Consider the following 21,598-nt stretch of genomic DNA (forward strand, 5'->3'; position numbering starts at 1 on the left):
CTTTGTATTTTGCCATATTTCAACAGAAAATGAATTGCTATTTGAAGAAAAGCCAATGTTTTTCTCTGACAAGACAGACCCCAGAACAAAAACCACCACATACTATAAGCCTTCCAGTCCCAATATAAATGTCAATTGTTAATGCACATTTACATTGTAGACCATCACTTATCAGTGACATTCTAATTATAAGACCTATAAGTCACCTTTCTCCTGCCTTTTCATCTCTTGCACAACTTTCTGCTGACTGTCATTCAAATATTATTTAATAGAACAGAAGAACAATTTCCAATTACCAATCAGTTCCAAACTGCCGCACAGTTAAATCTTTCTGTCTGCATGTTTCTATGAATAGCAGCTAAATGGTAATCTACAAATCAACTTACTCTAATCCATATTAAACATGTATTTGATTCTTAGCTAGGTAGTGATTTCTATCCACTCAATTCCTAATGAAGCAAAACAGCTATATTCATTTAAATATGGTCAAGAAAATAATCATCTCACATCATTTCCCCCCATACTTAACAGGCTACGTAATTTCAAATTTTCCTTCTCACAAGCAAGAAAAACTAGATTTGTTATGGTGACTCTTTTAGGAGACATTTGGTTTTTCTGTTTTATTTAAACCCATATTCACCTTAGGAAACCTTAAAAGAGTTCATTAACTAGACCAGCACTACTCACAGGACAGGTTCTGTGACTTTGGATAAATTACTCAGTTTGTGTCTCACTTTCCTCAGCTTTTCAAATGAAGATAATAGCCGAAACCGGTTTGGCTCAGTGGTAGAGCATCAGTCTGCGGACTGAAAGGTCCCGGGTTCGATTCCGGTCAGGGGCATGTACGTTGGTTGCGGGCACATCCCCGGTAGGGGGTGTGCAGGAGGCAGCTGGTTGATGTTTCTCTCTCATCGACGTTTCTAGCTCTCTCTCTCTCTTCCTTCCTCTCTGTAAAAAATCAATAAAATATATTTTAAAATGAAGATAATAATAGTATCTACTTCATAAGTGGATGACAGGATTAAATGAGATAATGAGTAAATGAGTCAAGTACTAAAAAATGGTCTAACACATAATAAATAATCAGTAAATGTTAATTTGTTTTCATATATGTCTTTTAAAATAGAGCAGAAAGAGTAGAATATGATAATCAAAGAGAACCATAAAATAATACAGGAGGAAAAATATTAAAAAGAGGTGACTTTTAGTGTCCTTGCTTCTTGCTGACAAGCCATGAAAAATATATCAAAGACACTTTCAAAACTATTCGAATTCTGTGAAACAAAAAAGAAACTCAAATGACCTGTCCTTCAAAATAGACAGAAGGAATCTTAGAAAATTTGACATACCTTTTCAGAAACAAGAGAATCCTGAGTCCAACTTTGACGCAGATACTTTTATGAACAGGGTGAAACTATCATAGCCCCCAAAATAGGTGTTTATTCCTACATACCTATAAGCATCATACACATCATAAGAGATACAGTAAGAGTGGAAGGTGTACAACTCTATTTTCACTTAGTCTAGTAGCATAATCTGAGAGAAATGAAGCTTGAAGCCAAAAAGAAAACTTTCATGAAAAAACTTAAAAATCCTTGCCAGGGTTTAACCTTACCCTAGAAGGTGTAACTCTTGGAGTATATCAGACAAAGATTAATCTGTGGAGGGTTGGTACATAAACATGTTAACTGGAAGACATACGGGAATTATAGCTAACATTTACTGAGCGCTTGCTATCTTCCAGGCATTATTCCAAGTTTTTTATATGGATTAACTAATTAATCTTTAACACGGTATGAGATAGACATTTTATTGTTCCCACCTTATACCCAAGGAATTAAGGCACAGAGAAATTAACTTACCCAACTGTAAAGTTAACAGTGGCTAGTCAAAACCAGTTTGGCTCCCAAGCCCAAGTTTTTAAATACCAGGCAAAGAAGAAGGTTGCACAAATATGTATCATATACTGTATACTCTCTGGGAGGGGGCTAAGATGCAAGCTTTGGACACCTGTTTAAATGATTCACAATAAGAATGTACAGATGTAGGTAACTAAAAAATGTTATCTCATCAATTTAGTCACATCCTTTACTGGGCTTTTTATGTAATTCTATTTGATTGCCAACTGATATAAAATCTTCACTTGCCTAATGAATGGGATCCCCATGGTGAGTCTGACATCACAGCAGCTGGCAGTATTTGGAGAGCAAGAAAAGGTGACAGGTCATGACAGATATATTCTCTATACAACCACCACCAGTAAGCTTCAAGACCTGCCCTAGACTTGTTTTTGTATGGTTGCTGGTTCCCAGATCCCATCTTTATCTTCAAATATGGTTGTGTCCTTTCTTAGCTTAAGTTAACCCATAGTACTGAAAATTTCCCAACAGTGAGAAGGAAGAAAGTGGTGAAAGTTCAGAATGAAGATAAGACAAAGATAGAAACTGATTATTCACACTAATAGTATGCCAACCTTGGCAACCTATTATAGATTGGCCATACATATGCTATTAATAACTTATTATTATTTTATTTCTTACCCATCAAACAAGTTCTTTTCCATCTTCTTCCATATTATTCCCCAGTCATTGATTAGGTTTCCTCTTCTCTATTACCTACGGAGGAAAATAATCGGTAAGGCTGGGCTAATGTATGGCAAGAGAAAAGCAATTTCATGAATTTTATTTATAAATTTTAAAAAAAGGTACATAAACATGTTAACTGGAAGACATATGGGAATTATAGCTAACATTTACTGAGGACTTACTATCTTCCAGGCATTATTCCAAGTTTTTTATATGGATTAACTAATTAACCTACATCCATATATCAGTATATTACAATGCAGCTTAATGAACTTAAGTACTCAACATTAAAGTAAAAGAGTAAAAAAAGCTGTAGTCTTTTTTCAGCTAAGAACAACCAAAGATTCAGTTACTTATGAATAAACTGATCCATAAATGAAAGTATGAAAAGTTTATGTCTTAAAAAAGAACACTTCTGCATTTGCTTTACATTTTAAAGATTATACATGTTAGAGATCCAAGATGGCGGCAGACAGGACGGCAGTGAGAAATAGAGTAAGCACGCGAAAGAGGAGTGCATGGACATGTGGTGTGTGTGTGTGTGTGTGTGTGTCTGAGAGAGAGAGAGAAAGAGAGAAAGAGAGAAAGAGAGAGAGAGAGAGAGAGAGAGAGAGAGAGAGAGAGAGAGAGAGTTATATTCCGCAGGACTGTTGGGGCTGGTGAACTAGGCTCCCCTAGCAAGGCGGCCTGTCCTACCACTGAAGTCTCTCCTGGGGCGGCTGGCTCTGCCGCAGAAAACACACCATCTTGAAGGGGAAAGCAGCTGTGACCAAGAACCAAGTCTCACATCAACCTGGGGAGACCTCCAGGATGCTACAGCCATATCGGCCAGGGACCAGCTGCCTCAGCTGTGAACCCATGAACACCTAGACTCCAGCCTCCCTGGCCGTGGGCGCCTCAAAAGTTTGTCCAGGGGAGACAAAATAGTGCCTTCTCACAGAACAGATAGAAGAAACAGCTGAATCGAGTAATATCCACTGGGAATTGGCGCATTAAGCACAGCAAGAGAAACAATCCATGGACAAAAAGACCAGAAGTAGCTGGGAGACTGGCGGGATCGCGGATCTGGGCTGGAGGGAGAAATGTTCACAGCTGGGAATAGAGTGTCAGAGGGAGGCTGCGCTACACCAAGTCCCGTACATTGGGGACACATGGAGCGCTCAACTCTGGAAGAGTGTCCACAGGGCTGCTGGCAGCAGGGGACACTAAATCTAAACCCACAGCCATGGGAGGCTGTGCCCAGAAGAGCAGCCTGGAGTTCTGCACTGGCTGTGCAGCGCTAGGGGGAGAGAGAAACACATGCGGCGGTTGCTTTGTCTTTATAATTTCCTCGCTTTTACCTGCTAAACACAGGATCTTTCAATCACAAACACTCACTGTGGCTGTGGTGCAGAGGAAGGTGGTTTTGTGGAAGCTGGGGAACAAAATAGGGAGAGGCAACCAGGAAGCCAGCTCTGGGATAGTCCATTCCCTCCAAACCTGGACATTTTTCTCCTGGAGACCAGGCCTCTCCTAGCAGTGCAGCTGCACACAAGCCTTAAGCCCAGCAGTGAAATAAAGATTCAAAATACCCTAAGGGAGTTCTCAGGGACTGGGTTGAGGGGCTATTTGGTCCCTGAAACTATAATACAGAAACACCGCCATCTAGAGGCCGTGTCAGAAATAGATGCTTGTGTAAATACAACTGAAAATAGGCAGAAAAACAAAGCTGGCAAATTGATCCCACCTGCCTGAAACCAAGGCTGCGTCTGACAAAGAGGAGAGGTGGATCGCTGGGAGCTTTAACGTGGCACTGACTAGCAGGAAGCTGAGACATGGCAAACAGAACAGTGGAGAGGCGTCTTAGAACAGCCTGCATGAAACATTAAATACTCGGCTCAAGTGAACAAACTTCACTTTGCTTTTTTTTTTTTTTTAATCTTTTATTATACTTAAAAAAACTAATTTTTTTTCTTTATTTTATGTATTTTTAAATTATTTTTATTTATTACTAGTGGCCTGGTGCACAAAATTCATGCACATTAAAAGGGGATTAACTAGAGGAAATATTTTAATATTGCTATTTGTCCTTTCTCTATAATAGAAGTGTCAGAGATGAAAGAAAATTAGTAAAATCTTTCTCCTGTCAAGAATCTGGGGCATGCCATGGGACCCAAAGTCAAGTCCCCACCCACCCACGGCGCCTCAGAATCAAGTGAGACCCAGACCCAGCCAGCCCCACCCCCACTGTACAAGATCCACCCTGGTCAAGCCCCGCCGGGCAGGGGCAGCCTATCATCCAGCAAGCCCTGCCAGGCGGGGGAATGACCTGAGACCAGCCATCAAGCCTCACTGGGTGGGGGGCTCAGCCTGAGGTCCCCTAGCCCAGCACTGGGGTGGGGGGTGCACCTTGAGGTCCCCTATCAAGCCCTGCCGGGCAGGGTTGGCCTGAGGTCCCCCGTCAAGCCCTTCCAGGTGTGGGGGTGTGTGGTCTGAGGTTCCCCAGCCTGATGCCAGGGTGGGGGGTGCCACCTGAGACTCCGTCAAGCCCCACCAGGCAGGGGGCGCAGGTTCAGTCCCCTGCCCTGGCACAGCACCACTAAGCCTCAGGTCCTTGCTAATTGCTCCTTAAGGCTTGTTACAGAAACTCAGCTTCCGCTGTGGGTGCAGCCATCTTGCGTTACAGAAACCCTGCCCCTGCTGTGGGCGCAGCCATCTTGTGTTATGTTAACTCTGCCTCCACTGTGGGCACCACCATATTTGTGACAGTATGACGGTCAATTTGCATATTCCCTCTTTATTAGATAGGATTATTATTATTACTAGAGGCTGGGTGCATGAACTCGTGCAACAGTGGGATCCCTTAGCCTGGCAGGCAGGTATCGGGCAGAGGCTGGCAGTCTGAGAGTGCGAGAGGGTACTCTGCAAAGTTGCTGTTGCTCAGCAGCTCCTGCATTGAGCACTGCCTCCTGGAGGTCGAAAAGCATCATAGCTACTGGCCAGTCAGATGGTGGCTTAGACTTTTATATAGATTACTAGAGACCTGATGCATGAAATTCATGAAAGGAGATTGGCCTTTGTAGCCACCATCGGCTGCCTCAGTTCTCGCAGTCTTGGCTTCATCCCTTCATTATCAGTTTGTGTGAGTCCTTTGTTCTGAGGTGGGTCTCTTGTAGACAAAACATATATGGGTCATGTTTTCTTATCCATTCTGCTACCCTATGTCTTTTGATTGGAGCAGTTAATACATTTACATTTAAGGTTATTATTGATAGGTACTTGTTTGTCACCATTTTTATTCTTAGGCCTGTGATCCTCCTTCCCTTTCTATTTCTTCTTCTTCTTTTTTATTTTTAAAAAATATATTTTTTATTGATTTTTTTACAGAGAGGAAGGGAGAGAGATAGGGAGCTAGAAACATCAATGAGAGAGAAACATTAACCAGCTGCCTCCCCTACAAGGGCAACCAATGTACATGCCCTTGACTGGAATTGAACCCGGGACCCTTCAGTCCACAGGCCGACGCTCTATCCACTGAGCCAAACCGGTTTTGGCTATTTCTTCTTTTTACAGCAGTCCCTTTAGCATTTCTTGCATTGCTGGTTTGGTGGTAATAAACTCCCTTAGCCCTTTTTTATCTGTGAAGTTCCTGATTTCACCTTTAATTTTGAATGATAGCCTTGCTAGTTATAGTATTCTTGGATACAGTCCCTTGCTTTGCATCACACCAGCTGGGCAGTGCTAGTATTTCTTAAGAGCAACAACCTGGATATGTTCTCTATGGGACTTATTTGTTCCTCAGTTTCAATGTCTGTGAAATGGGACTAAAGATGGTGCCTACCTTGCCCTGGCTGGTATTACTCTTTTTCAGCCTAATAATAACTATGATGATTATGTTGATGACATTTATATAGCCTTTCCTGTATTCCAGACACTCACTTAAGCACATTTACACATGTTAACTCATTCAATCCTCACAACTATGAGCAAGCATTATGTGTATGTGTGTTGTTTTCTGTTAATCTTCACCCAAGGATATTTTTCCCATTGATTTTTAGAGCAAGTGGAAGGGAGAGAGGGAGGAGGGGGAGAGAAAAACATCAATGTGAGAGAGACACATCTATTTGTGTCTCACACACACAGCCCAGTTCCAGGATAGAACTTAGAACCCAGGTACAGACCCTTGACTGGGACTTGAACCCGTGACCCTTTGGTACTCAGGGCTAATGTGCTAACCACTTAGTAATACCAGCTAGGGAAAGGTGTGGCTCAGTGGTTGAGTGTAGACCTATGAACCAGAAGGTCATAGTTCGATTCCTGGTCAGGCACATGCCTGGGTTGCAGGGTCTAACCCCAATGTAGGGTGTGTAGAAGGCAGCTGATAATGATTCTCTCTCATCATTGATGCCTCTCTCCCTCCCTCCCTCCCTTCCTCACTCCCTTCCTTTCTCCTACTTCCTCTCTGAAATCAATAATATATATATGTATATATATATATATATATATATATATATATATATATATATATATATGTATATGTATATGTATATGTATGTATGTATATGTATATGATATATAAAGAAATACTAGCATCAGGACTAACAATCAAGGTGACAGCATCAAGGCCCTTTTTTAGGAGTTCTCTAATATGCCCTGGCCAGTATGGTTTAGTTGGTTGGATGTCATCCCATTCCATGCACTGAGAGGTTGCTGGTTCCATTTGCTATCAGGGCATGTGCCAGGAAAAATCATGACTCTAAATACCATCAGACTTTCATTATCACTAACAGAAGCGAGAAACCAATGAAACAATATTTGTTAAACTCAAAAGAAAATATCATCCAATCTAGAATTCTATACCCAGGGAAACTATAAATCAATTATGAGAGAAAATGAAGACATTTTCACATATGTAGATTCACAAATTTATACCCCACGCACCCTCTTCTTAGGAACTTTATGGAAGAATTGCTTAATTAAAGTATCAACAATAAAGGAGGAAGATATGGGGTCCAGGAAATAGAGGGCTCTCAACATAGGGAGGTGAAAGAAATACCTAGGATATGTGCGAAGGTAGATCCCAAGAGAGTAGCTGAGCAGGCCTAGAGAACAATCTGTACATATTTTTAAAAATAGCAGTCTGGCCAGTGTGGCTCAGTGGTTGAGCACTGACCTATGAATGGGGAGGTCACAGTGTATTTCTGGTCAGCCCGTATGCCCGGGTTGCGGGCTCAATCCCCAGTGTGGGGCATGCAGTAAGCAGCCAATGATTCTCTCTCATCATTGATGTTTATACAGTGGTGCCTCACACAACGAACTTAATTCGTTCCAGGAGCAAGTTTGTTATGCGAAAAGTTCGTTATGTGAAACGCGTTTTCCCATAACAATACATGTTAAAAAAAATAATTCGTTCTGTAGCATAAAATATGCTAAGATGACATAAAAAAAGATAATTTTTTTGTTATTATTTTTATTTAGATACATCTAAAAACATAATTTCTTCTCCTCTTTTGTAATGAAGGTTCTGCTCGGCATTCTTTTCCAGAAAAGACCCGTTTCATTGGCATTGAACACTTGTGGGCAGTATCCTTCATCCTTAATACATTTTTGAAAGTTAATAGAGAACTTTTCTGCTTCTTTCTTGTCAGCACTGCCAGCCTCACCATGCATAGTAACGCTGTGGATTCCACACCTTTTCTTAAATCTAAAAAACCACCCCCTGCTGGCTTTGAATTCTTCATTATCTTGATTGCTGCTACTTCCAGGGACGTTTTTCTTTAGATCGTCATAAATTCTCTTGGCTTTGTGACAGATAATATCTTGGGTTGTTACGTCACCTTTCACCTGCCTGTCCTTAATCCAAATCGCTAATAGCCTCTCCATTTCCTCGTGGATTGAAGACCTATGTTTTTCATGAAATAGTTTTGATACTCCTTTGGCTACTTTGGCTGATTTGATTGCATCCTTATTTGTCAAAATGGTGAAAATGGTGGTCTTGCTGAGGCCAAACTCTTTGACGAGGTCACACTGTTTTACCCCACATTCACTCCTTCTAATTATTTCCTGTTTCATTTCAACAGAAATCACCATCCTGCTTTTTTTAGAAGCCATGATATAAAAAAAATATTGAGTTTAACTTAAAAGGACGACTGCAGTGATACGTGCGTGATTTAATTCGTAATGAAGAACGATTGCCGCAATACGTGCTTAAGTTAAGCGCAGTGACTAAGGACTGCCTGCAGTGCCTGCGCGGAAGGATGCAATACATCGGCAGCGATCGTGGAAGCTCGGGCGAAGCAGTCGTGGAAGCTCGGGCAAAGCGGTCGTGGAAGCTCGGGCGACTTCGTTGTGTGAAACGAAGTTCGTTGTATGAATCATGAAATGAAGTTCGTTGTGTGCAGTGTTCGCTGTGCGAGGCGTTCTTTATGCGAGGCACCACTGTATATCTCTTTCCCTCTCCCTTCCTCTCTAAACTCAATAAATCAATAAAAATATATTTTTAAAAATAGCAGTCTAAGACCAATATTTAGAAAAATGGCATTAAATATCAAAAGAAATAGCTCAAAGAGTAGAAAATGGAGGTAACTGGAGAGGCTGAATGTTGGGGGGAGTGGATAGTATACTTTATATAGGCTTAGTATTGATAAATATTAAATTTTAAAAGACTCTTGCTCTGGCCAGGTGGTTCCATTGGTTGGAGTGTCCTCCAGTACACCAAAAGGTTGCGGGTTTAATCCCCAGTGGGGCGCATTTGAGAGGCAACCAATTGATGTTTCTTTCTCTCAAATCAATAAAAATATATCCTCAGGTTTGAATTAAAAAAACTTTTAAGAGATTCTTGAAAGGCTAAAAAGGATGTTTTAAAATCACACCTATCCCTAACCGGTTTGGCTCAGTGGATAGAGCGTCAACCTAGCAAATGAAAGGTCCCAGGTTCGATTCCGGTCAAGGGCATGTACCTTGGTTGTGGGCATATCCCCAGTAGGGGTTGTGCAGGAGGCAGCTGATCGATGTTTCTCTCTCATCGATGTTTCTAACTCTCTATTCCTCTCCCTCCCTCTCTGTAAAAAATCAATAAATATATTTTTTAAGTCACATCTATAAATAAGATTTAAATATATATATATATTTTATTGATTTTTTACAGAGAGGAAGGGAGAGAGCTAGAGAGCTAGAAACGTCGATGAGAGAGAAACATCGACCAGCCGCCTCTTGCACACCCCCCACTGGAGATGTGCCCGCAACCAATGTACATGCCCTTGACCGGAATCGAACCTGGGACCTTTCAGTCCGCAGACCAATGCTCTACCGCTGAGCCAAACTGGTTTCGGCATATAAGTAAGATTTTTTAAGCAAGATTTCTAAGAGAGGAAATAATGAAAGAAAAATAAAATTTCAAGACAGAGCTATATCAAAGTACTTGGAAAATTCTACATCTTAGCCTAGAGTGTGACTTTGAAAAAAATAAGAGTAGGAAAAATGTTCTGCTCATAGATACGCAAAAAATCATAACTACAACACCAGCAAAAAGAGAAAACTGGAAGAAAACATTTTAACATATTGTGTATTATTGGGGAAAGTTCATGGTTTATAGCTATGTCAAACACATCACAAATTAAATTTCCCTTTTCAGTCAGTTAAGCAGATGCTAAACCAAAGTCAACGAAAAACTTGATTGCATCACATTTTAGCCAGAACTGAAAACACTTAAAAAACCATGTTGCTTCCTTAGAAAAGGAAAGCACAAATACTGCGAATCTGTTGGAACAAGGGAAAAAGCATTCTGAGTCAGTCTTTATCCTCTCCTGAAGACTGAACAAATAATAGTGGGATTCATGTACAAATCTGAAACAACTGCTGCCCAGCTTCTCTAATATCCCAAGAAGTTGCATCTCAATTAGGAAATATGCTTTTCTCTATCCTCAAATACTTTATATCTATATTTTCTATGGCCCTTTCACAGAAAAACTGGAAGTATAATCTGGTATTGTTTATCATATTTAATATAGCTGGAGTCAATGAGTATTAAGTACGTAGTTATTGATCAAGTGATAGGCTCTTCATGGACAAGCAAGCAGAGGTGTTGCCTGCTATTTACTCAGTTTTATGACATTTGGAGCACTGTAAACAGGGGGAAACCACTGGATTTGAGGTTTTTATAAAAATAATCTCCTACTGATTTTTGTCTAGGGGTGACTTCCCCTCCGCCCCCAAACATATTTTTATTGATTTCAGAGAGAAAGGGAGAGGGAGAGAAATATAGAAACATCAATGATGACAGAGAATCATTGATTGGCTGCCTCTTGCACGCTCCACACTGGGGATCATGTCCAGGCATATACCTTGACCAGGAATCGAACCATGACCTCCTGGTTCATAGTTCAATGCTTAACCACTGAGACACTCAGGCTAAGCCAAGTATAACTTTTAAAAAGTCTAATATGCTGAAGCACTTTCCAACCAAATCTATTCTAGTAAAAACACTTGCTCTCAATTTTCAGCATAAATAACGACAATGAGAATAGACAGGTGGTTTAATTGTAGCATACTTTATAGCTTTCAAATTGAATGCTTGAAAATGTTTGCTTCATCATTTCTTGCCATCAGGAAGAAAACACACTTTAAACTTTTATATAAAATTTGATGTTTTATCCTTTTTGAAGTCTGAAAAAAATGCGTTAATAACTCACAAAATATAATGCATAACCAAAAGTTCCTCCAGCTTAAGAAAGTAAGTATACTACTATGTTTACTGTTTCATGCTTACTTCACAGAAAGGAAACAGCTAACTAGAATATGAAGAAATGCTCAAACTCACTAAGAATAAGAAAATATAAATTAAAATGAGACATTATTGAAAGGCAAAAATTAGAAATGTGGACAATACCAGGTGCTGGGGTGATGGGGAATACAATGCCTATGGGACGTAAACTGACACACCCACTTAACAACCTAACAATATGTATTCCACAATCCCACTGAAAACACCTAAAAAACTGTATTGCTTCCTTAGGGAAAAAAAGCACAAACACTGTGAAAGCACAAATACTGAGTCTATATCACAAAGAAATTCTCAAACACATCCATAATGAAGATGTACACGACTGTTTGTCGATAGCATTGTTTATGGTAGCCTAGGCATCCATCACTATGGGAATGGATGCACACCATGGAATACTATGCTGCAATTAGGACCAATTAGCCAATACACATCCAAAAACATACTTAGCTCTTAAATCAATGCTAAGTGAAAAAAGTAAAAACCAGAGCAAGATCTACAGCATTTTTACAGGGAGAATTCTATAGCCAAATTCTACAGTAGTATGACATAATGAGGAATTTAGGAATTAAAGATATATATAGAACAAAAGACATATAGCAAACACATTAGAAAGGGTGCTTGGGGGGTGGGAGAGGAAATTGGGCACAGGAAGGGACTAAACAAAGGGCCTTTATACACCAATGCTAGACTGTGCCCAAATCACAGACTATGAAGTCCAAATTCAGAATATTTTTCATTTGTGCATATATTAATTTTTTATTTTAAAAATGTATATTTATTGATTTCAGAGAGAAAGAAGGAAAGAAACACTGATTTGTTGTTCTACCTATTTATGCATTCATTGGTTGTTTCTTGTATGTGCCCTTTCGGGGAATCAAAATTGCACTTGGAGTGTCGGGATGATGCTTCAACCACTGAGCAACTGGCAGGGCCTATTCAATAAAAATTTACTAAACACGTCAAATGCCAAGTACTATGCTTAAATATAAACTTTTCTTGTTATTTCTGCTGAAGGTTTTTTGTTTTTTTTTTAAATAAAACAAACCTCAAGAATGTTTTATATGTTTTAAGATAGGTTTCAACTAGAAGAAGGGGGAAATAATTTAGATTAGAATATAATATATACTATAGTCAGAGAAAGTCATCATTCTTAAAGTAGCTTAATTTTATAGCATAAAAATTTATACTTACAATTTTTTCACCAAATATAAACATACCTTGAAATTCTTTAAATGACAAACTTAAATAAAAAGCTGAAATACAAAGAGAAATCTAAAGCCCTAGAAAATTACACTGTCACATTTCAGTTCATAGATAAAACATTTTTTCTCGTGGCTCTCAAGTGTGAAACGATTTCTTTTCTTTTTCTTTTTTAAGAAATGTTTTCTACTTTATTTGTTCTATGAAATTTTCCCACAAAAAAACTATTTCAACTGCTTCAGGAACACTTCCTGCCAGATTTCTGTTTTCTAAAGGATTTCACAAGCTGAATACTGGCTGTCAATGTAGGTGCTGCAGCTAATATGGCTCATTACACAGCACTGCTAACAAAATTAACACATTCAGTGAGTAGTGACATATCTATTCCACAGAAAATGCTTTCTCCCCAAAAAATTACCTATTCCCCTCTTTTTTTCTTTTTTTTTTTACAAACCCCAAATGTTAATTAGTATATACAATAATATTGGTAAACAAAACCAATAGCAACTCATAGGATATCATGTGTCTGGCCCTCTAAAATTAAAACTCTTCAGTATTTTATTCTTTAATACTAAGTGTAAGTAGGTGGGAGGATCAAAGCTGAAGAACAGGAATGGTTGGGCTAACCATCCACACTACTGGAAAAACCAAAGTCACTCGATCTGTCAGTGAGGTGTGCAGAATCATCATCGTACATAATAAAGACAACAAAGGCTTACAAACGATAATGTAGCCTGACCAACATGGTTCATAGGTTGAGGTTCAAGCTATGAACCAAGAGGTCAAGGTTCGATTCCCAGTCAGGGCACGTGCCTGGGTTGTGGGCTTGATCCCCCAGTGAGGGGCATGCAGGAGGCAGACCATCAATCATTCTCTCTCATCATTGATGTTTCTATCTCTCTCTCCCTCTCCCTTCTTCTCTGAAATCAATTTTTTAAAAAGATAATATATTTTCATTGAATAATCTATAATAATAAGAGCATAATATGCTAATTAGACTGGACATCATTCTGGATGTCCTTCTGGACGACCTTCTGGAAGAAGCAGTGGTGGCGGGGGCCGAGTCTCTTGCACAAATCGTGCTTTGGGCCTCTAGTAGCTAATATTGAGCTTACTATGTGTCAGTCACTATTCTGCATTATTTAATCCATCCTCACCACACCCAATGAGCTAGGTACTATTATTTTCTCCATTTTACAGATCATTTTTTCAAATCACAGATAAGCTCTTTCTCATTACCTTTGAAACCTCCATCAAATGGCAACTTCCCTCTGTTCCCTCTTTTTTACATTCCAGACATTTCTGACTCAAAAATATGACTGATGTTTCTCATATGAATTAATCAGTTCTCTTCCCTGGTCAACCTCTTCATCCTTCTCCATTACAAGCACAGAAAATTCCTTCATGAATATGCTCTCTTAACTCATTCCTTATATGCTTATTAAAAGTAAAGAATATTGCTGAAACCGGTTTGGCTCAGTGGTAGAGTGTCAGTCTGCGGACTGAAAGGTCCCAGGTTCGATTCCAGTCAGGGGCATGTACATTGGTTGCGAGCACATCTCCAGTGAGGAGTGTGCAGGAGGCAGCTGGTCGATGATTCTCTCTCATCGATGTTTCTAACTCTCTATCCCTCTCCCTTCCTTTCTGTAAAAAATCAATTAAAAAATATATATATATTTTAAAGTAAAGAATACAGAAGTATAGAGTATAAAAAGTGGTTACCTCCCTACAAAAAGGGAACACCTCAATAACAGTCCTTAACATTTTACAAAAATAGGAATATTCTACACATATCATTCTAACATGTGACTTTTAAAAATAACTTTACAATGAACATCTTTCTACATCAGCATATAGAGATACTCTGTGTTCTTTTTAAAAAATATATATTCATTGATTTCAGAGAGGGAGGAGAGAGAGAAACATCAATGATGAGAGCAAATTATTGACTAGCTGCTTCCTGTGCGCCCCCTACTGAGGATCGAGCCCCCAACCTGGGCATGTGTCCTTGACTGGAAATGAACCCAGGACCCTTTAGTCCACAGTCCAACGCTCCATCCACTGAGCCAAACTAGCTAGGGCTCCACTGAATTCTTAACAACTTAGTGGCATTCCATTGTGGGGACCCATCATATATAATTTAACAAATCTCCTGACTGAGGAACTTCATTTTTTACTATAACGAACAATGCCATAAAGAAATCTGTACTACAGTTTCCATGCAAGTGTATGAATATTATCCATAGGACAAATGTCTAGAAGTGGAATTACTCGGTGACAGGGTTCACACATTTTAAATTCCAATAGGCACTGTTAAATTTATCTCCAAGGAAACTTACATGCCCACCAACAGTGTATGAAACCTCCAATTTCTCCACATCCTCACTCACTACTGGCTATCATCAACTTGTTTAATCTTTCAATCTAATAGGCAAAAAATAGTAATTATATGTTTTATTTTATATTTATTTAAATGATTAGGATTACTGACTTTACAGCTTAAATAGATTTTTGAATTTACTATTAGTTGTAAATTAAGCTGAGCTGCCTATGAAAATAAAAAGTATTCAAGAAGCACATTAACAATATAATGGGAAACTGGTAATGTTTAACCAATTTGGAATTTTTAGCATGGAGTAGACAATGAAGCCAACCACAAATGGTTTGATTTCTTCATAAAAGCACACGTACCGGTATCTTTCAAGTGAAATGTATTGTTGTCAGTTCTTCAAGCTATACCATCCATTTAAAAAATGTTTCTTTTAAAAGAGTATACTCAATTCCAGTCATATATTAACTTTTTCATCTTTACTTATAACATCCTTTGTGTGATCAGTCCCCTTGATTTTTTATGTTGCTTATTAATCTGACCTTTGACCTTTTATCTAATTACACTCTTAAAGCAAGAATGTAATTAGTATCTAGCCTTGAACTCCCAACATAATTAGGACAATAATACAGGTTGTTGTATTAGAACATTAAAAGAAGTAAATGTGAGCCGGGACCGGTTTGGCTTAATGGATAGAGCGTCGGCTTGGGGACTGAAAGGTCCCGGTTCGATTCTGGTTAAGGGCATGTACCTTGGTTGCGGGCATATCCCCAGTAGGGGGTGTGCAGGAGGCAGCTGATCGATGACTCTCTCTCATCGATGTTTCTGACTCTCTATCTCCCTTCCTCTCTGTACAAAATCAATAAAATATATTTAAAAAAAAAAATAAAAAAAATAAAAGAAGTAAATGTGAGGAAAACATATAGACCCACATATGCTATGAATGCTTACACACATGCAATGTCCTTGAATGCTGATGCACTGTCAAAGGCTAGATGTCTATGATTATAATGCTACTAGCAATGATGGCTTAACTGAGCTTTTCTCACACTTTCTCACCTGATTTTCTTTGTGGCTACCTCCAGGCAACAATTTTTTGTCGGGAGGACCCTAATTAATTCTAACAGGGACTCTGACCTTATTAAGTTAGCATCTCTAACTGAAAATTAGGTACCACAAATTATCTAGCACACCAGAAAGGTTCTGGCTCAAAACTAATAAATCACTAAACTCATTTCTACCATTCCTTTAATTCTCAATTAAAATTATATCCCTCACTAAACAAACCGATCCTTACAACTTTTTCCAAAGTCAAAGTCTTGCTACTTTAATATGCCCACGTGGCCTATCCAAATGAGCGCATGACGGATACTACACATCACCTTTCTCATGTGGCAAAGACTGGAAGAGATAGGCCAGGGGGCAGGAAAGAGCAGAACACCAATGTGACAGAGTGCTAAAGCCAAGCAATAAATTATCTTTCAGTCACTCTCGGCTGCATTTTGAAAAAGCTGATACAAAGCAGGGCCTAGCATGCCTCTGGAGGAATACGAGTGTTCTATAAAAGTACTTTCCTAACTCATAGCAACAGTGCTGCCCTGCCACCCCTCGCTTACCAGGCCCAGCCAAAGAAGGACGGTTGGGTTATAAAGACAATGACAAGAAGCTCTGTATTGTGACAATGGAAAGGACCAGTGAAGATCAGCTTTCTGGGCTGCAAACCACGCCAGACTGTTCTGCTAATCCTCCCCACATCCCACAAGGTGGGGGTGGGGACAGAACAGAACAGTTCAAAGTTGAATCAAGGACTGCTGCTCTGGATTACAGGAGGTCATAAACTCCTACTTAAATATGGGGGGAGGGGAAGGGGCAGGGAAGGGACATATACAAAAGCCTGCATTTATTAAAAACACAAAAAGAGATTTTAGCCTTGATCTTTCTGATGTGCTAACCAACATCTGCCCCCAATCACTTGCCAGCCACGCTGCACGGAAGGCACAGAGTAGCAGGCGTTTTCACACAGGGAGGCTGGAAGAGATGCTATAGAGTGTAAATTACTAATTAGCTCAGTAGAAGACAAAGAGAGAAAGTACCTGTCACAGAATGCTGTTTACAACATGACACATAATAAAAACAACCCCGAACATTTCAGAAGAGCGCCTTACTTTCCAAGCTTCTATTAACATGTAAATGGCAAAGGAACAGTGTTATAGTCTTTAAAAACTGACCATGCCTAAGAAACAATAATGCCTGACTGGGAAGAATGCTTTCCAAATAATTTGTAATTTTATCACCTTTATGAAAGCAAAGTGTTTTTAATTATGACAATCAACTGTAATAAGAAGCTATATTTCATCAGTTTGATGATCACTTAAAGTGGGGGAAAGGAAAAAAAAGGCTTACAAGTGCTGTAATTTGCATCTGACAGAGTACAGCTAATAGTCTTTTCACTAAAATCAGACAGGGCTCATTCTGCAGGACATACCTTTACCAAAAGGACAAGCTACCATTTTAATAATAAAGACTGAGAATGAGCTGGAAGGTGGCAGTGGAGATGGGGGTCAATTAAATCTCCTTATATGACAACTGAAAAGACTCCCAAAATGTAGGTTATTTGGGGGGAGATAATAGAATGTCACAATATTTTTATATTCATTCCCTTACCTTAAGGCAAACCTATCAGTATAATTACAACCAATGGTCTTATACATTTTCCACTTAGATCTTTTCCATCTCCTAAAGCTATAAAAGGATCTATAGAATATACCTTAGGCATGGTGTTGAACAATTCTGTGGCTTCTGTTTTCACATAATAACCTCCCACACATCATCAATACTTACTATATCCTGAGGACCCACTCATGTGTGAGCACACTGCCAGGTCCCCAACAGAGAGGTACACCGTGACACAGTTTTTACTGATGTAGGAAGGGCCTACAAACTCATCATTCATAGGTAAAAGGATGTTTTTCCGAATAGAAGAAAACAAACCATAATAGCAGAAAATCCACTCTGATTCCTTTGCTTCACATGCTTGACTAAAATAAAATACATACCGTATTTTCCGGCGTATAAGACGATCCCCTAATTTTACAGTTTAAAACACAGGTTTAGGCCTATATTCGCTGTATAAGACTACCCCCCACTTCCGAGGCAACACCAGTTCTTTTTTTAATAGACCGCCTCTCTGACTCTGGCCAAATCTGAGCAGGCTTTCAGAGAGGCGGTCTATTAAAAAAGAACTGGTGTTGCCTCGGAAGTGGGGGGTAGTCTTATACAGCGAATATAGGCCTAAACCTGTGTTTTAAACTGTAAAATTAGGGGGTCGTCTTATACGCCGGAAAAATATGGTACCTACTTGCCGATACACTCAAGACATTTTCCCCTCTCTTTTAAATATTAAAACCTTCATATCCATTTCCTTTTTAAATTTACTAGTTTAGAAATATCAAGTGAGATAAAATAATAAGACGAAAACAACTGATGATTTTAAATAAGGGTATATAGAAGTTCCCTGTTCCATTTTTGTAACTTTTCTGTACGTCTAAAACATTAAAAAAAATTTTTTTAAGTCACCCAAAATAATCAAGTTATTAACGACAGATATTCCCTAATAGGGTTGTCAAGTTTTAACCAGTTAACAAAATTATTCATGCTAATTATTAGGTATCTTTTTATTTATTTATTTATTTATTTTAATTTTTTTATTTTATTTTATTGATTTCAGAGAGAAAGGGAAAGGAAGAGAGAGAAACATCAATGATGAGAGAATCACTGATGGGCCGCCTCCTGCACACCCCCTACTGGAGATGTGCCCGCAACCAAGGTACATGCCCTTGACCGAAATCAAACCCAGGACCCTTCAGTCCACAGGCTGATGCTCTATCCACTAAACCACACCAGCTAGGGCTAAGTATCTTTTTAAAAGAATGGATCATTTGTACTAAATGAACCACTAGGTGGGGGATGCTGATAATGGAGGTGGCTGTGCATGTGTGTGGGCAGAGGGTAAATAATAAGTAAATCTCTATCTATATCTTCCCCTCAATTTTCTGTGAGCCTAAAGTTTTGCCTTGACTGGGTGGCTCAGTTGATTGGAGCATCATTGTCCCACACACCAAAAAAGGTTGCGGGTATGATTCCCAGTCAGGGCTCATTCCTAGGTTGCAGGTTCGATCCCTGGTCAGGGCACATACAGAAGGCAACTAATTGATGTTTTTCTCTCACATTCATGTTTCTCTCCAAAAAGAAAAAAAAAAAAAAATCAATAAACATATCCTTGGGTGAAGATTAAAAAATAATAAAGTCTTAATTTTATAAAAATGAATGCATCAATTTACTTAACCAAATTAAAGCATGTATAAATGTACTTAGTACATTATTTATACCGGCAAACAAACAGAAGATAGTAAAATGTCAGCAAGAGTCTACAAACCTGTAGGATATATAATAGGTCCAGGACCCTTTTCTAGCTAAAAAAATAATCATTAATCTGCAATGCTTTAGTCTTTTTATTATTATTATTATTATTATTGTTTTGGGGTCATTTTGTCTTATAAAAACAATTTTATAATGAAAAATTAGGAGTATGTAAGAATCTTGATGTAATCTTTGCATTAGATATGACCCTTAGGGTTATATCTCAGGTTCCCCATCTAGAAAGGAACTGAGAAACAGTTAATAACAGAACCAAAGGGATAATTTAAGGATTGGCAAACAAGACACATTAAGGGATTAAAATAAAACAGCACTGTGTAATCTGGATAAGAGCATGGTAAAGGATAACTTCACAGCAGTCAAGAAGAGACAAAGCACAATGAATGAGAGCACACACTTTGCCAGCAACATGCCAACGTTGGAATCCTATCCCCCACCAGTTGGTAGAAATCTCTCTTATGATTAAAAAAAAAAAAAAAAGATTAAATGTATCATTTAGTTACTACTTGGCAAAAGAAAAACTCCAAATGTTACTTGTACTAAAAGATTATCTGAGTATAACCTTGGGCAAATCATTTAATCTCAAGGAGCCTCTATTTCTTCACCTGCAAATGGGAACAGGAATAGTGCCAATCTCATAGGATTGATGCGAGGAGTAAATGAGTTATAATCTGTAAAGAGTTTACAACCATGTATGATACAAAAACACTAAAGATAGCAGCTACTATTATTAAGTTTATGAAGAACTAACATCTTCTTAATACTTTAATAAGCAGATATTTTCACTCAAAAATTGAGAATGAGACGAGAGAACAAATGTAAATATAGTATTAAGTGTGTGCTGGTAAGATAGAAAGCAGACTCTCCTTATAAAGAATATAATTAAATGCTGGAAAAGGTTATCTACAATACAAAGGTTTCCACATTACCTCTGAAGATTTATAAAAATAGCATAAATCTTTATCTACCTGGGTTGATTTAAGTGGGATATTGACTGAAGTTGCTGGATAAACTAGAGGTCCTTTCAAGTTTTCGTCCCATCCAAAGGATCTACAATTAACCAGAAAGACATAATTAAATGTATAACCTACTTACTCAAATCTGAATTAAATGTATAACCTACTTACTAAAACCTGAAAATATACTTAAAAGTTTTTGCTTAGCAAATACGATTATAAACAAAATAGAGTTAGCTTGAATAGAATTCTACTTGATGAACAAATGAAAATAAAGCTTTAATTTATCACCAGAATTATTACTGATAAATAGTATCAGCTGAACTAAAAGATAATCCATTTTCAGTTTTAGGAGTGTGAAGTAAGAAATAACCATTCACAGAGAATTGATGATTTAGCACACTATGGCAGCAGACAGAAACAAAAGACAGGACTGAGCCAGACTCTTCTCCTTGGTGGTTCTTATACCTTATATCTTCTTCTTTACCAATATTATTAAGTCTAAAATAATTTATGTGAGAACACAGTATAAAACAATTACATTATTAAAATGGCAACACCATTTTACTAGTAACTCAGCCCAACACATCTGTAAAGAAAGAAATTCTCACACACATCTCACAGAAACACACACCTCATACCAAAGTTACTCTTCAGCTTGAAAGTTAATATTTAAGATTAATCTTCTTGAAATTTAGCAGCAAAAATAGTAATTTTTAAAAATCCCGTTAAAGTGCTAAATCAATCTAGTCACCTTGAACACCTGCTTAATAGAATCCACAATCCATGAATACAGTTAGCAGCTGAATTCAGAAAGATTTAAGATTCTAAGTTATTTATATATATTAACAACCAATGTTTCTAATATCCACAAATCAAAATCAAATCTTTGCTATTACAAATGCCTTTAACCTAATCTTTGCTTTTACACAAAACGGTAGTACTCCAAAGAATTTACCTGCCTTTGAAAAAAAAATTATCTTTGTGTATCTCAATGTATACTAATGAAATAACCTCAAATAAGATTCTCAAGAAGTTTGCATTTTTTAAAGTAAATTCTATTCTATCCTTTAGCACCGTTAAGTATAATCATACGTAGTCTTAGCTAAATGTAAGACCTTCAGACTAAAAATCATCCAATAGTAAGAATAACCTAAATTTTGTCTCAAATTCTTATCTTCCTTTAATTTCCCAAAGTGTCTTAAAAATAAAATCTTCTGTAAAGTTAATATCAATATTGGCTTTCTTTATTCACACCTACAAAATAGGAGACGTAGTGAGCTGTCCAAGGCTCCAGTTTGCATCATATTAGAGGTTTTCTCCATGACAA

The 21,598-nt window shown here is 38.2% G+C and overlaps 1 protein-coding gene across 1 annotated transcript in view; it reads right to left on the reverse strand.

Moving 5' to 3' along the window:
- MED20 (mediator complex subunit 20) overlaps nt 1-21,598 on the reverse strand; it is a 53,343-nt gene that overhangs the window by 8,690 nt on the left and 23,055 nt on the right. The window contains exons 4-5 of the transcript XR_014795555.1: nt 20,281-20,362; nt 2,541-2,615 (exon numbers count right to left, since the gene is read on the reverse strand). The gene's annotated coding sequence lies outside the window, so the exon portion shown is untranslated. The remainder of the gene's footprint in view (nt 1-2,540; nt 2,616-20,280; nt 20,363-21,598) is intronic.

Source organism: Pipistrellus hanaki (assembly GCF_964339955.1).
Source record: "Pipistrellus hanaki genome assembly, chromosome: 7".
NCBI classification, from domain to species: Eukaryota; Metazoa; Chordata; class Mammalia; order Chiroptera; family Vespertilionidae; genus Pipistrellus; species Pipistrellus hanaki.